A 16188-nucleotide genomic window follows, 5' to 3' on the forward strand; every position below is an offset into this window, starting at 1 on the left:
CAGTGCTCTCCTCCTCTCTGACCCGTTTTCGGGTTGCCCTATCCCTCCCCATCTTCTTTAGGATGTTGTGAGCCAGTCCGGTTTATCCGAGCCCCTTCTATCCTGGCTACCGGCAGAGGCCCCACTTAGGCTCAGCTCTCATCTCCTGTCCTTTTCACCTCCTGTCACCCGACTGCCTCGCTTCTAGTTTTTTTTTTTTTTTTTTTTATGCCTCTGCTTGAGGAGAACCCAGAGGTGCACGATAGGCTTCCGTTTCACCTTCAGTTGAGCTGGGAGTGGGGTGTTGAGCGCCAGCTTGACCAGATTTGTTCGGGTCACAGGTTTCACTGGGTGTTGTATTGGGAGGGATGGCCAGTTGGTAGGCCCTCGTAATCTCAGCTTTATAATACTTCCCCTTTATGAGTCTGTTGACTTCCAGGAACCCTTGGGGGAGACGGCTCTGAGTTGGGTGTGTGCCAGGGGTAGCCAGAGGCTTCATATAACTCTTTTCACCCTTTCAGGAAACAGGACTCATTTGGGATATTATGGAATGTATTTAAACCATGATACGGTGCCTTCCACGCACTGCCCTTTTCCATACAGCTAAGAGCAGAAGCTATGCCCTTGGTTTTTTTTTTTTTTTTTTTTAAAGATTTATTTATTATATGTAAGTACACTGTAGCTGTCTTCAGACACACCAGAAGAGGGTGTCAGATCTCGTTACGGATGGTTGTGAGCCACCATGTGGTTGCTGGGATTTGAACTCCGGACCTTTGGAAGAGCAGTCGGGTACCTCTTACCCACTGAGCCATCTCACCAGCCCTGCCCTTGGTTTTAAACTTGGTTTTTCCTCCCTGTACTGGCTCTAGAATGTTTGCTTACAAGTTACATTTATTTATTTCTGTGGGGTGTGGATGTGGGGTGGGGTGTAGGTCAGAGCACAGCTTACTGGAGTTGGGAGGTGGCTCTCTCATTCGATATTGTGGTTCCTGGAAATAGACTCGGGTCATTAAGGTATGATGACAACCACCTTTACGTCCTGAGCCACTTCACCAGCCCCAGAATACATTCCCGTTTTAGTTTTTCAATGGATTGTGGGCCTGCTAGCCCTGGGGCTGTTGGGCATCTGTTCCCTTAATCTTGGGGTCTTGGTCCAGCGACTGAGTTTACCTCCTGTCTTTCACTGACGGAATGTGCCTCTTGTGTTGGTCACTGGGCATGGTTCCTCGGTGCCCTTTTTCCTTCCGTTTCCTGGGCATCTGTATTTACTGAGGCTGGGAGAGGCAGCTGACGTTTCTTCCCTTTGCCCAGGTGTGGTCTGGGGTATTGCCTTGGTATCTGCCTGGGCAGGTCGAGGGATTGCACCAGTGAGGCCTTGCAAAGGAACTTGGGCTGTCTGCTTCCAGGCACAGCTCAGTTGTATGCAGAGTTGAGCCTCTTTGTTTGCCTTGGGTCCCTGGAGTCATCCTCAGGAGAGAACATATATTTATCTTTGAAGGCTCTGGAAGTCTGACCCACTCTAACTTCAGAAGCGGGAGCCCAGGGTTCCGTTGGCACCAGGTTTCTAGGTCTCCTCTTTTGAGGATCACACTCTCTGTCTTTGAGCCAGAATTGGCCATAGAACAGGCCACCTTCTGGAGCCACAGCAGGGAGCCAACTGAACCAGCTTGACCAGGTCTTACAGTTTTGTGATCTTTGTGTGCACTGACCGTTTTCCACGAAAGCATTAGGACTGTGGCTGGCCTGGGGTTGAGTGAGCCTCCTCTCGTCTGATCCCTAAGGCCCCTATATGGAGCACTAGATGTGGGGATGACAGGAGAGTGGAGGAGGTTAGAAGGAATCTTTTCTTCCTATGAGAAACATCCCATTTATTATTTATTTGTGCGAGCGTGGGAGTCAGTGTTCTCCTCCTGGTGTCCCCAGGATTGAACTTAGGTCATCAGGCTGGTTGGCAAGCGCCTTTACCCACTGAGCCATCCTGTCCCTCCTCAGTATCACTCTGTAACCCAGGCTGGCTTTGAGGGCACTGTGCTAGTAGCCTCCTCACTGATGGCAGTCTTCCTGCTCTGTCTTCTGAGTGCTGGGGTTGCTGGGATATACCACCCAACCCGGGTCATTTTTGAGTGGTGCAGTCGAATGCTTGGTAATGATTAGTCCAGTCTCTGGCTCCCCAGAGATTCTGCCTGACAGTCTCTTTTTTTTTTTAATTAGATTTATTCATTTTATTTTCTGCGTGAGTATTTTACCCGTGTAAGTATCTGTGCGACACCACCTGTGTACCGTGTGTGTTTGGTGCTCTTGGAGGTCAAAAGAAGGCGTTGGATCTCCTGGAACTGGAGTTCCAGCTGGTAACTACGTGTGGGTGCTGGCACTCAAACCCGGGTCCTCTGAAAGAGTTCCAAGAGCTCCTAACCTCTGAGCCCCCTCTTCAGCCCCCTACCTACAACCCTTAAGCAGTCTATTATTGTCCTGACTTTGCTTAACGAACCACAGGGCTCCGTGCTGAGTTGGTGCATAGGAGGCCTCCAGTACAGCACAGGGCCAGTCCTGGTAGAGCCTTGTAAGTCCTAGCTAGCAATGCTGGCTGGATAACCTCCTGAGGCATGTCTACTCTGCAGTCTTCTAGGGAACAGCTTTCCATTCTGTGCTTAATGCAGATCGTGGCTCAACGTCTGTTTTCACGGTGTGAGGGGACAGGCCCTTGCCAGTGGCTTTACCTGTCACCTCCAAAGTTCACTGGACTGACCCCCCTGCTCTGTTTGGGAACTTTTCTGTGCTGTGTGCTTCAAGTCACCCAGGAAAAGTAGTTGTCCTAGGTCCTCCCAGCCCCACCTGTGGTCCCTTACTGTCTTCCTAAAGGCCTGGTGTAGAGACTAGCCTGAGAAGCTGGTAGGCCTCTATTTTGGACAGAGTGCAGCTGCCCAGCTGTTGTGCAAGCTGTCCCCAGGGTTTGAGCTTGGCATGGCCTGGTACAACGAGTCTTGTCTCTGGGCTGAGTCCTGAGGCCCACCTCCCCAGGCTGCTACCCTCTGCATATTGGGGACCAGTGGAGTGGGTGCATTCTAGTACCCCGTCTGGTGGCTCTGGTGGACCTGGTGATGCCGGGACAAGCCACATGGCACTGTCCACATTGGGAGCATTCCTCTCTTGCCAGCAATCACACAAGCTTGTTTGTCCTGCCAGGGCCTGGCTTGTGTTATGTCCGAAGCTTTGTGCCCAGTGCCCTTGTCTGTGCCATGTCGTCCCAGATTACCCTGTGGCTGTTTCTTGGAGATGGTTTGATGTCGCTGAGCATGTTTGTGTGTCATCGGAGCCAGGGGAGGAGTGGCTTGCCCTAGCAGCTGGATTCCAGGGTGTCAGAGGAGAGCTGGGTACTTGGCTGGAGCCTGGCAGGCATATGGGCCTTCAATGTTGGATTTCAGGCATGTGGGTCTTCTTCCATGGCCCTCATAATTTGGGGCTGGTGACTGGGAAGTGACTCAGGGGCCTCTCCTTCTGTGAGCTAGTGGGGTGCTAGGCACCACCTCTTTCTTACCCTGCCAGGGCCTTCCGCCCCACCCAGGTAAGATCCGAAGAGCCAGTGTCTGCTTGCTTGGCAGTGCAGACTCCTTCCAGGATTGGGAAATATTTGCTGACTCAGGGTGAGATCGACAGTCTCCCATGGTGTGTGTGTGTATGTGTGTGTGAGGTCATATGGGACCACATGTTCTTGAGTCCTAGTGTTCAGTTAGAACACCCTAAGCTCTCTTTTTGGACCCTGGCACCACTCAGTTACCGACACTGGCTCCTTTCCACCTTACAGTGCTGTGCAGCGGTGTGGGTATGCGCATGGGACTCACTCAGAGGCTCCTGCTCACTGACAGATGAAGACAAACCCACGGTAAAGGTAAGCCCGCTTCGCAGACTTGGGTGTCGGGCTGACTGCCACAGGCTCCTGGCCTTGAAGGAGTCACCAGGCTGAGTCCCCGATCACCTGTGCGGCCACCTGCACCTATTGCTTACGGTGACGATTGCTCATCGACTGTGTGCGGCTTAGGTAGATCTTTTAGCAGTGTGGAGATTCTCACCTTTATACCCACAAGGATATGGACTTTCTCTTGTGTCTGAGGGGCTGCTTGCTAAATAGGGTAGCCAGTGTTTGTTGAGTGGCGTAGAGGATCCTGGGCCACCAGGGTGCTGTTCATCACTTCCTTCCATTTACCCAATAGATGAGTGGTGTTTGGTTTCTGGATATGTAGTCGGGCAGGTCTAGAACTCCAGCTCACCCCTTCTCCTTCCCAAGTGCTGGAATTGGAGGCATGTAACATCACGCTTGCTCAGGAAAACATGTGCCAGGCTCTGGGGACACGATAGAGCCGTTTAATCCCCGCCCCCAGGTCTGTGGGGCAATAACAGGGCTCTTCCTTCTCTGCTGGGTGTCCAGTTCTCAGCAAAATCTAACAATGCCTTGGGCTTCCCACACTGCTTCCCTGTTCTCAGGATGCTTGGCAGGTTATAGAAACTCTCAGAAGGGGCACACCAGGGAGTTTGATGGTCATTGTCTTAATGGCTTGGCAGGCAGGGCTATGGTGGGTCCCTGCTGGGGGCAGGGGAAACCTGGCCCTGTTTTAATCTCTGATGTTTGGGGGTTCAGGAGCTGTTTGTGGGATCCATTTCCCTTACTCCCGAGTTTTACAGCCTGCAGATTTTCCTGTTGCCAAACAGGAGTTGACCAGCCTGGGTCTGGCTGCCTGTCACAGGGTCAGGTTGTTTCTGGATCCTTCCGGAAGGTCTGGGGCAAGAGCCCCTCCCTGCAGTTCTCAGAACCACATCTAACGTGGGCTTGGTGGGAAGAGGAGACCTGTGTAAGATACGTTCCCGATATCAGGGAGCTGGCAGGGGCTCAGGGTGTGATGGCGAGTTTATCTTCAGTCAGCATCCTGAGGGATGAAGATACAGGGGTGCTGGGCTCTGGAGGCACCATGCAAAAAGAACAGTTTTCAAACTTGTGATCTCAATACCCCACACACCCTACTTTTTGACCCTATGTAGCCCTGTCCTGGAACTTACTTGTAGACCAGGCTGGCCTCAAATTCAGAGATCTGCCCGCCTCTGCCTCCAGAGCGCTGGGATTAAAGGCATGAACCACATAATCTAGCCCCCTCTAATTTTTAAATTACATGTATTTGTCTGTGTGTCTGTCTGCTTGTGTGTCTGTCTGTCTGTGTCTGTGTGCATATGTATGTGGACAGCAGCTGCTTGTAGCATGGTGGCTAGGCTCTGAACACAAACATCCCAGAGCGATTGCACTGAGGAGACGGAGCTCTCTCGTGACCTGGTCTCGGAAATCAGGGTGTCATCGCCTCTGTTCTTTTGATCACAGGCCCAGTTCTCATCAGAGGGAGGATGACAGCCAGGTGTGAGGTGGAGAGGGAGGGGCCTCCTTGAGCTCAGCACTTCTGTTGAATGGGCTATGGTAAGGTCACCTGGCTCCCGTCCGGAGGGAAAGTGTCTCCAGGTGTTTGGGCAGTGGTGGTGCCGCTGGTAGTTTTGGAGGACACTAATACTGCAGAAGGTTGCTGGGACAGGGAGAATGGAGGTGTCAGTGGACAGGGAGGACCATACAGGGGTCTCAGAGGAGGGGGGAGGTCTTTCCATTCTCAAACTCATCCCTGTGGGTACAGCTGGCCACCTGCACTGGCTCTGATCCACCCACCAGCCAGGTGCCCAGAGAGTGAGAAGGGATCTCCAGCCCCATTTGGACTGTTGATGTGTGGGAGAGATTAATTAAAGGGTTTATGCAGTGAGAAACAGCAATGTTTAAGCTTTACTGTCAAGGCTAAGGCACATGAAAAGCTACGAATTTTATTAAACAATGAAAAATGAAGCAGACAAAATAGTTGGTTTTTTTTTTTTTTTTTTTTTTTTTTTTTTGCTTGTCTGTCTCTCCCCTTACCCCCACTCCTGCTAGGGTTTCTCTGTGTAGCCCTGACTGTCCTAGAACTAGCTCTGTGGACCGGGTTGGCCTAAAACTCAGAGAACCACTTGCCTCTACCTCCTTGGTGCTGGGATTTAAGATGTGTATCACCACCCAGCAGACAAAATAATTTTTAACATCAATAATTGTTTCAAGTATACTTTAATTTCAGGACCTTTAAGAAGCAAGGGAGAGCTGGGCGTGGCAATGTGAGCTTTTAATCCCAGCACTCCGGAGGCAGAGGCAGGCAGATCTCTCTGAGTTTGAGGCCAGCCTGCTCTACAAAGTGAGTTCCAGTACAGCCAGGGCTACACAGAGAAACCCTGTCAAGGCAAGGAAGGAGGTGGCTCAGTGGTTAGGAACACTTGCTCTTCCTGGGTTCTATTCCCAGCACCCACACGGTAGCTCACTACTGTTAGTGACTGTCCATGACTCCAGGTTCAGGGAATCCGGTGTCCTCTTATGACCTCTGAGGGCACCAGGCCTGGAGTGCCTGCCATGTGGACATGAATGGAAGCAAAATACTCCAACACCTATATCCATAAATAAATTAATCTTTTAAAATACTTTTAAAAAAATTTAAAAGCAGGTGTTGTTAAATGTCCTTGTAGAGGCCAGGCCATGGTGACTCAACGCCTTTCATCCCAGCACTTGGGAGGCAGAGGAAGGTGGACTTCCGAGTTGGAGGCCAGCCTGGTCTACAGAGTGAGTTCCAGGACAGCCAGGGCTACACAGAGAAACTCTGTCTTGAAAAACAAAACAAAAACCAACCAAACAAAAAAAGACCCAAACCAATGTCCTTGGGAGACTGGAACCTTCCCCCCATGGTCTCAATGACAAAGCAGGGTGTGATTCCACCAGCCGCATCCTAGGGAGACAGAGTTAGTTTATCAGGTTTTGCTTACTGAACTTGGGTTAGGGTTATCAGCAGCATGGGCCATCTCAAAGCAGCCATGATAGGTTTATACCCAGTGTAGATGATGACACCCCATGGCTGTGTGGGTGGAACCCCCTCCCTCAAGTCTCCACCTGCATCCTCTGTATGTCCCCAGAGGTCTTGAGGCCAGGGAGAATTGCTTTCATCTGGCTGGGAGGGGTGTCCGGATACTAGGGTGAGGGTCCCATGACACTCTCTACTCCCTCCTTCCAAGCCAAGCCTTGAAGACCCTTGGGAAGCAGGCTCAGGCAAACTCCTAAAGATGGCGGCAATATAGCTAGAGGATATAGTCCTTTCTAGTACGTGGCATAGCGGCACAGACCTGCAATCCGAGGACATGGAAGGTAGAGGCAGGAGGATCCAGAATTTAGGGAGTTTGAGGCCTGCCTGGGCTCGATGGGACCAAGCATCACAAACAAAAGGAGGAAGGTGGTGGGTGAGAAGAGACGGGTGAGGCCATGTTGGAGAATGGTAACTTGGGACGTGGGCAGGAAGCAGGCTTACGGTTTAGTGTCTCCAGCCCTACATCAGCTTCTCCTGGAGGACTGAAAGGAACCACCTTTCCTAGTACATCTGCCCCAGTGAGCTTCGATCTAGAATTGAGGAAGGACTTATTTCTGGGGAGACACCTTTCCACACCTGGGAGCCAGCTTTTAAACGGTGTTTTCACTGCCTGTCTGTCACCTGGCCTTGGGACCTAGGCAGCACCTACCAGTGCCCCCTTCTTTTTCTCTCCTGTTCCATCTTCTGCATCTTGCGTCAACCCTGTCCTCTCATCCTCTCGGCAGCTCTCCCTGAGTCACAGAGTTCTTTACAGCTCATCTGGACACAGCTCTGAAACCTGCTGTCCTTGAAGGGACCCTAGGGAGGAGTTCACAGGTGTTGGGAGTTGCCTGGCCCTGAGCTCACGCATCCGTCCTATGTGATCCCTGGCACAGCCTTGGCACTTTCCCTGTCCAGGAGTCATGACCTTTGAGGTTCAGGGAGCTTGGCCTCCTCTCTACAGTGCACAAGCCAACCTCCCAGCTGGCAGCACAACAGACCAGACCTCTCGCACCTCACAAGCACACCATGCTGGAATTTTCTGGAACCCAAAGCTCTGCTCATCTCCATCTCCAAGGAACCAAGGTTTGCTCAGTTTCTCTAGATGCCCGAAGTATCTCCAGGCTTGTAACTGTAACCTCTCCCCACTCTGCCTCTGCTTTAACGTCATGAGTACAAGCTAGCCTTCTGAGTGTACTGGGGGAGTCAGTGACCTTCTGTCCTGTGTGTGTGAGGAGGTAAAGCTAGCAATGCCTAGCTGGTGTCCACTAGAGGCCAGTGGATATCATCAAGTGTACCCCTAGGGCCACCTCTCAGCCATTGCCCTGAGTACCCCTGGCCAGCTGGGCACACTGGGTAAGGATAACAGGAAAGTGTGGGACGTTGACTCTCATTGTCACCTTACCAGGTCCTGAGGGCTTTGGGAAGCTGAGAATGGCTTACAAAGAGCAGCGTGTCACAGGGATGACACAGAGCCATCTCCCAGGGCACTCATGGCTAGTGTGTGCTTCTCCAGTCTGGTTCTGCAGAAGCCACATTCCCAGGACAGTTGGTGACATTTGCTATGCACAATGCCACACACCAACCCTTCTCTCCATGGCAGAGGATCAGGGCTCTGACCTCAGCTGCTCACCCCTCTAAGCCCCTTCTGCCCCAGGTAGATGTGCTGCAGGGAGACCGTGTCCCTGTCATCCTGATTCACAAGAGTTTGCCTGGCCCAGAACTCTCTGACAGCTCACTGTGCAATAAGAGCACCGAGGACAGTGGGGGAGCCCCTTGATGTCAGCACAGATAGTCTCACGTTTTTCTTGATGCCAGTGCAGGTCCTGTGGTGCTGTCCTCAGGAGCCCTTAGGGAGGTTGGAGAAAACCCCTTCCCTTCCACAGAAGTCCCCCAAAGCCTAGATGTTTCTGCTGACACAGATCCCTCCCCCTCCACCCATCCAAAGGAGGGTGATTCCAAAGGATGAAGCCACCCTGGGAGGCAGCCAGACCCCCAGTCTCGACAGGGACCTGTGTTCCCTAAGTGTCCTTGGGTTGCCTCTGCCACTGTGAGATGAGTGATGTCCCTGAAGGCCAGTAGCAACCATCTGTCAACCAGGTGGGTTTCTCAGATGTGACTAAATTAGGGCTCTTGAGGAATTATTCCGGATTGCCTGATGGGTTGGTTCTTCGGCCGCTGGAGGCGGCCCTGTTAGTGCGAAGCAGAGGGAGGTGGCCCAGGACAGGTGTGTGACCTCCGTGCAAGATGCTATACTTCTGGTTTTGAAGACAGACTATGAGGCCAGAGAATGTGAGGAATGTGGCTCTGAGGCTGGGAAAGGCAAAGAAGCAGGCCTTCAAGGGCCTTCAGGGGGTGCCGCTCTGCCAGCATGCTGGCTTTGGTCCAGGGAAACCAGTTTGGGCCTCTTGATGTCCAGATCTCCAGAGCTGAGTGTCAGTCTCCCTTGCTCCTGCCTCCTTTCCTCTCTGGAATATTTGCTGCTTTGTACCCAGGAGTGTCACCAGGTTTATACAATTGTGTGTGTGGCTGTCACCTGGACCTCCTTGAACCAGTGTGCATTCACCTGTCAGCTGTGGCCTCACCTCCATGCCCAGCCTTCTTCCCAGCCTCCAGGGAGTCAATTGCACCCCTTTTCCACTTCTGGTCCTTGGACATCTTAGACTCAGACCCCACAGGTCAGAGATGCCCAGGCTGTAAAGCCACCCTCCCCCCAGATAGTGAACACTGCCACCTCTACTTCCCTGGTCACTTTCTAAAGTGCCAGGATGCCACCAGCCCACGATAACCTCCACTGTCACCTGGGGGCCAGGGTACAAACTGTCTATGTGTATTAAATCCCCTGTGTCCCTGATTCCATATTACCATGTAATCACCCCAGATTGATTCTTTTTTTTTTTTTTTTCAAGACAGGGTTTCTCTGTGTAGCCCTGGCTGTCCTGGATCTCACTCTGTAGATCAGGCTGGCCTCGAACTCAGAAATCCGCCTGCCTCTGCCTCCCGAGTGCTGGGATTAAAGGCGTGCGCCACCACTGCCAGGCCCAGATTGATTCTTATCAGAAAATAGGAATCTTCAGTAAGTAACACAGCTCACCAGTGGCAGGACCCTGGATGGTCTCCCCTGGGTAGAGGGACAGGCAGGGTTTGTGAGGGAAACCACTGATAATCCATTGACCAATAACCATCTTTAGCTGAGTAAGTTCGTGAGCTGGAGCAGGTGTCATTTATGCTGAGTATATTTGTAGCACGGAGTATAATTTGCCCGGGCCCAGTGCTGGGCTCAACTGTAGAGAGTTTCCTCTGTTGTCTGGTTAACTGTCTGACCCTACTGGTATCTATGTGTGTGAGCAGGGCTGGCCTTTGCTCTACAAGTGTGGAGTGACATTGCCACCCTGACGATACCACTGTGAAGGCCACCTGCTTCTTTATTTTCTTCAGTTGAGAAAAATGGTTATTGATTGATTGATTGATAGTGTACCTATACACAAGTACACATGGCATAGCATGTGTGTATCGATCAGAGGACATCTTGTGGGAGTTGGTTCTTTCCTTCTACTGTATGGGACTGTGGATGTTGAGACTCAGGCGGTCAAGCTTGACGGGAGGTGCGCTGCCCACTGAGCCATCTTGTCAGCCCAGCCACCTTTATGTTGTTCACTCTTGTGTTCACACTCCCCAGAGCATAGAGTGTGTGTATGAACAGGCCGTGGCTTCCCCAGTGGCTTCCCTGGGTCTACAGTTTTCACTTGCCCTCTTTCCTACCTTTCTCCGTCCACCTCATCGTGAGACCATCAGTCTGTCCACCCGAGGTGTGTCAGGAGTCAGAGATCTGCAGTGCAGCCAGCTCCCAGCCCTGAGGGGGGTTCACGGGTCATGGTCAGGGACATCCTCCAGGGCCTCCCCACAGAGTTGCTCAGCAAGCCCTAGTCAGGTAGAAGATGGTAACACCATGGTGGCGCACACCTTTAATCCCAGCACTCGGGAGGCAGAGGCAGGCGGATTTCTGAGTTTGAGGCCAGCCTGGTCTACAGAGTGAGTTCCAGGACAGCCAGGGCTACACAGAGAAACCCTGTCTCGAAAAACCTAAAACAACAACAACAACAACAACAACAACAAAAAGAAGATGATGATGAGTCACCCAGTGTGGCCTCCTCCACAGGGTGGCCTTGTCTGGGAGGCACACTCGTACAGAGGACATTTAAGCCAAGGGTTCACTTTGCCTTTCCCTGTTTAAGCTCAGTGGACACGACAGATTGGCTTTGTCCTCTGACCTTGGCGCCGTCCTCCCTGGTGGGACTGATGCTGGGGCATCTCACAGTGGCCTTGGCTCTCATATGGTGACTTCAGGAGCTAGGCTGCTTGTTTGTAGTCCCCAGAGCTGTTGGTGGCTGCTGTGGCTGGGGTAGAGAGTGCCTGCCCATGTTGGGCTAGGTGCTCAGTGCTCACTTACACACCTCAGTGTGTTCGCACTCTGCCCTCGAGCGTGTGTGAGAGTGTGTCTATGAGTATGCGATGTATAAGTGAGTGAATGTATGTGTGTGAGCGTGTGTACGTCTGTGTGAATATATGTGTATATGTATGAGTCTGTGAGTCCATGTGTGTGTGGGGTGTGTGTGTTTGTGTGTGAGTTACAGCACAGCTGGAATTTGAACCCAGCTGCTGAAAGCCGTGAACGTTTCTTAGGAGGGATAGATGGCCGGATCTGATTGGTCTACTTGGAAATCACCTGTCTGAGTCCCTAGAGCAGCATTGGTTTCAGAGAACAGTTAGTCCCTTGTTGGTCGCTGAGCAGAGCAGGCTTCTGGCAGGCCTCCTGCAGGGTCTCATTCCAGTCAGTAGGCAGAGGGGGCCCAGTGATCAGTGGCTGCCTGGCCCCGCTCCAGCACCCAGAAGAACACAAGTAACTGTGGGTCAGCCTTGTGGGGGTGGGGGCAGGGCTTAGGCGCTGCTCTGGATCATGAGGGAGGGGGAAAGCAAAGATGGCTAAGATGGCTTCCTCTGGGGAGAGGAGACAGATTGTCTTCATCAGATTCTCCCTTGAGCCAGGCAGCGCCCCACCTACCTGCTCCGTCACCTCTCCCCCCCACACCCTTGCCCCTTGCCATCCTGGGAGAGCAGGGTACTGACAGTCTGAGGGTATTTTGAGTCTCTGTTCTTAGTTCACTGATGGCCTGTCCTGACAGCGTCCCCTCAGCCGGCTCCATGGGTGTGGCTAGTGTGCTAGTCTTCAGCCCTGCTCCAGGATGCGGACCCTCCCTGACTCCTTACACCAGCCTTCTCTCTTGCCTCCTCATGCCTGCCGGCCCTGACTTACTTGCTTACAGCACTTATGTGGCTGTCGGAGGACAGCTTGCAGGAGTTGATCCTCTCCTCCTTGGTGAGTTGGTTATACTAAGGTTGTCAGGCTGGGTGGCAGGCAGGCGCCTTTACCTTCTGAGCCATCTCTCCAGCCCCCACCTGGCTTATTTTCAATATCCGTTTCTGATCTGTTTTCATGGTCTGGTCCAGACTGGGGATTCAGGAATGACAGGGGCTCTGGCTCATCTCTGGGAACTGTGCTTCCTGGCCTGTCAACTGTAGACCCTAGGGACCGCAGGCCCGGTGGCCAGAGGCTGGAGGGGCAGGTACACTAAGCAGCCCCCACTCGTGTTTCTGTGGACTCTGAGCAGGAAGCCGCATGGGCACGGGCCACTCTACCTCACTGCCCAGGAATTGGGGGGAACATGACGTGGTGGTTAGGAGCAACTGCAGGAAGGAAGGTCCTCGGATCTACCTGAGTGTCTCCCATGGGGTGGCAGCTGTCTGTCCTATATCCTGGCTGTCCTTCTGTCCGTCCTATACCCTGGCTGTCCACTCATTGGCCTGTGCTGCAGATGTGCATGCAGCTTTGGGTAAGCTGGACAGAACTTTAGTACTGCATCTCTGCAGTGAACCTATGCAATCGTCCCGAGGCTGGAGACAGCCTGGGGACCCCACGGGGCACTTCCCAGGGGAAGCAGGGGGTGGCTACAGGGAAATCCTGTAACCTGAGGGTACTGGGCTCCACCTCTAGCTTTGCCCGCACATCTCCTGAGGCTCTGGCTACCAGTCATGACCTCTGGAGCAAATGGGCAGGTGCTCTGTGGCTGTTGTGCCTTTGGAAGTTGGGTACAAGATTATAGAAGAGGGACTTGCCACAGGTAAGCTATTCAGCTAGTGGCAGGGAAGGACAAGGCCTTAAAACTGCGTTTGGAGGGTTAGACATTAGAGCAGTCATATACCACTCAATAGGGAGTTGGAAGACTGTCTTTTTTAGGGTTTGAGGCTGAGATGCAGACATACATATCGGTAGGTCTTTAAATTTCTATTTTAAAAACATTTTAATCCTATACATTAGTCTCACTAATAGTTGGTTAGAAAAGACCGAGCTGGGCCTGGTGTCACTTGAACACCTTTGATCCCAGCACTGAGGAGAAAGAGGCATTCAGAGCTCTAAGTTCAAGGCCAACATGGTCTAAATATTGGGTTCCAGGATAGCCAGCGCTACACAGAGAAACCCTGCCTCAAAACAAATAAACAACAACAAAATACACCACCACCACCACCCCAAAGAAAAGAAGAAAGAAGAGAAGAGACAAGGAGGAAACCCTGAGAAGAAAAGCAGTTCCCTTCCCGTCAGCTGCAGTGAGGGCGCTGCAGCCAGCCGTGGCTGCGGGCTGGAAGATTGTGTAAGCCTAGCGAGTTTTTGTTTGTGTTTCCTGGCATATGAGAATCACACACAGCAATGGGTTTCGTGTGGCATCTTCACGCTCTGTATGTGATGGAGCACGTCCTTGCCGTCTACTATCAGTGACCCCTTCTTTCTGATCCGTACCCTCTTTTACTCAAATTTCTTTCTGTACCAGTCTAGAAAAGGCCCCCTCCTCCAGTTTGGAGGTTTTCTCTCATAGCTTTGAGGGAGCAATCTCTGGGGCTCATAAGAGGGGAACATGAGATGGAAGGTTGGTCCCTGGGACTGACAGGACAAGGCCTGGTCCCCTGCTCCCTCTTGGACAGGGTTGAGGGAGTGGGGTTGCAAGGAGCTCTTGCTGACCAGAAAAAAGCCTGGAGAGCAAGGAGCCCAGAAACGGAGCTGTACTTCTGTGGGCCTCACTGTGTCGTGGTCCCCTACGGGGGTTCTGTTTCTTCACATTACTTTCCCCACCTGGCAGTGCCCAGGCGTGGGTTCTGACCAAGTCCAGAGCAGCAGCTGCCGCTCCTCCTCCTCCTCCTCCCCCCCTCCCCCTCCTCCTCTTCCTCCTCCTCCTTGGCACCTCCTGGGGAGTGGGCAGGGATCTCAGTGTAGTACTGAGTTGGGGGACTGGTCAGATCCTTAGATCAATGGCTCAGCTTCCATCCCAGGAAAAACTCCAAGCCAGGGAGAGACCTGGGAGCGAGTGATGTTCCCAGGAGCCTACCAGATGACTGAGGTCTCCAGCAAGCAGGAGAGGGAGTCAGACTCTGTGGCAGGTTTTCTGTGTGCCATGGTGGCCTGGGTGCACTTTGGACCAGGATTCCACTTAGCATAAGCTGTGTGTTCCTGTGAGCCTGCGTGCGTGCCCCAGGCCCAGGGCAATGGCTTCCTGTCCATTCCCTCCAAGCCTGCCCCACCTCTCTCTCTTCCTCCCTCCAGAGCTATAATTAAGTTCCCATGTGAAACCGCATCCCTCAGCTGACACGTGGTTGTAACCACAGCCCTAGCCATTGGGCAGTTCGTCTGGGGTAACTTCAGGGGCCAGCATCTTGGCCTCCAGATGGTCCCTGGCAAGTCTATACTTAGGTGGTGTTCTGCCAGGAAAAGGTAGATCTGGTTTTGAGGGAAGAAGGAAGGGTTGGATGGGTCGCTAGGAAGGCAAGGGGACACAGACAGGGGTGACAAGCAGGCACGCTTGCAGGGGAGAACGGACAGGAACCCATTCTGGTTCACCCCACTGCAGGGCACACTGTCAGCTGTTTTATAGTGTAGACTTTCCATACTGGGCCCCAGGTAGCCCAGGCTGGCCTGCAGTTGTCTGTGTAACCGAGGATGGCCTTGAACTCCTGATTCGGCCCACTGTGTCTCCCCAGGGGTGCCACACCCAGTCTATTCTGTCTGTCTGTATGTATGTATGTATATATATATATATATATATATATATATATATATATATATATATATATATATATTTTAGCATTTTAGAATTGAGATAATGCCTGAAGTAACATACAATTTAAGGTGATTTTTAGTATAGTCACGTGACCAGATCTTCCATGTAATTGCACAATATCTGCCTTACCCCCAAAACACACCCCTACCTCAGAGAGCTAAACCCTAAATCCCCTGTCCACCTCGCAACCACTGGTCTCCCTCTCATAGGTCTCTATTCTGTATGTTCATGTGAGAACCTTACAGCCACTTCTTACCTGGCTTCTTCTGAAAATGTATTTTGCATGTGATGTGGGCACACTCACACACAGGTCGGAGGTCAGCTTTGCAGGACTTGGCTCTGTCTTTCCATCTTGTTTGAGGCGGGTTCTCTTTTTGTTTCTGTCACACGCTGTGTGCTCCAGGCTAGCTGGCCCATGAGCTTTCAGACCATTCTCCTGCCTCCACCCTCTGTCTCTGGGGTTCTGGGGGTTACACATGCATCCCATGTTCCATCACACACATTCCAAGGAAGGAACTCAGGCCATCTGCTCAGGATTGTCTCACTCACAGAACTGAACCCCAGCATCCTGTTTGCAGTCTGCCCATGCGATCCTACTCTGTGCTGGTGCCCACTCCTGGTCCCCACCCTTTCTTGGTTCTGAAAACAGGTCCTCTTGTAGCGCAGGATGGCTTCAAATGCCTTATGAAGCTAAGGATGACCTTGAACTCCATGTCTTGCCTCCACCTCCTCAGTACTGGGTTTATTACCCTACTAAGCTTGGTTTTATGTGGCACTGGGGACAAAACCCAGGTCTCTGTGCATACTGGGCAAGTGCTCTGCTAACAGCCGCATGCCAGCCCTGACCTCATTCCATTCTTGTGTATTGAATTAACTGTTTATATATCTCGATGGCGGGTTTGCTACCCGCCTCAATGGTTTGTGTTCCCGAATGAAAGACACACACAGCTGTATGTGAGCACAGTAGCTGGGCCACCTCCATGTGGCTAATCCACCTCCCGCTCCTCATCCTGACTTATCACTTACTAAATCCTCTCTTCTGTCTCGGCTGCTCGGAACCCAGAGGGCTGTCCAACTGGGCCTCGAGGACAAACAGCATCAGGACAAAC

General features: G+C 52.2%; 1 protein-coding gene across 1 annotated transcript in view; it reads left to right on the forward strand.

Annotated features, from left to right (window-relative positions):
* Ppard (peroxisome proliferator activator receptor delta) overlaps positions 1-16188 on the forward strand; it is a 68716-nt gene that overhangs the window by 477 nt on the left and 52051 nt on the right. Inside the window, exon 2 of the mRNA NM_011145.3 lies at positions 3782-3865. The gene's annotated coding sequence lies outside the window, so the exon portion shown is untranslated. The remainder of the gene's footprint in view (positions 1-3781; positions 3866-16188) is intronic.

The sequence above is a fragment of the Mus musculus genome, chromosome 17, assembly GCF_000001635.26.
Source record: "Mus musculus strain C57BL/6J chromosome 17, GRCm38.p6 C57BL/6J".
Taxonomy (NCBI): Eukaryota; Metazoa; Chordata; class Mammalia; order Rodentia; family Muridae; genus Mus; species Mus musculus.